This window comes from Cynara cardunculus (genome assembly GCF_001531365.2).
Source record: "Cynara cardunculus var. scolymus isolate 2C chromosome LG 11, CcrdV1, whole genome shotgun sequence".
Lineage (NCBI taxonomy): Eukaryota > Viridiplantae > Streptophyta > Magnoliopsida > Asterales > Asteraceae > Cynara > Cynara cardunculus.
The window spans coordinates 12,533,098-12,533,871 of NC_037538.1; positions in this window are offsets into that span (position 1 = coordinate 12,533,098).

Genomic DNA, 774 nt, shown 5'->3' on the forward strand with positions numbered 1-774 from the left:
ATCGGTGCCAAACCGGTAATAAAAAGTTTTTGAAGAAGTTAAACCATTATAACTTATAATAAGTTGATAAAAACTTTTAAAGAAAAGTATAAGTTGATTCAAACAAACAATCTCAAACATCCCATGATAAAACTAAAAAAGGTCAGGAAGTCTCAGGTTCAAATCCAAGGAGAAATAAAAATCCTCTTGTGGCCACGGAGGTTAAAATGCGGTGACTCCGAGCTATCTGCAAAACATGTGGTAGCCCTGGGATTAGTCGGTTCGCATAACGGATTGAATATCCAGGTTAATAAAAAAGGGCAAAATGCACAAAATAGCAATCTACTTTTATAAATTTCTTTATTATAGCATTGTACTTCCAGTTTTTCTTATTACAGCAATGTACTTTCAAACTATTTTTATTAGAACATTGTACTTTGAAAAATTTACCCATTATAGCATTGAGTAACCTTTTGATTTAAATTTACCTATTATACCAAGTTTCCATGTCAACTCATTGTCCATGTAGACTGTCCACATGTACTATAGTGATGTGACTTTCTTATTACAACAAATCAACAATGTTCTTGTAAAAATTATTTTATTATAGCATTTACTAGTTCTTATTTAACAATATACTTTTAATTTTAATATTTAGATATTTTACATGTTATTTAATAAATATATTAAATGAATTAAAAAAATTCTAAATTATTCATTAATATACCAATATTAATAAAACTAGTAGAAGATAACTTATCTCGCTAATATTTTTTTTAAAAATATGTGTTTTTA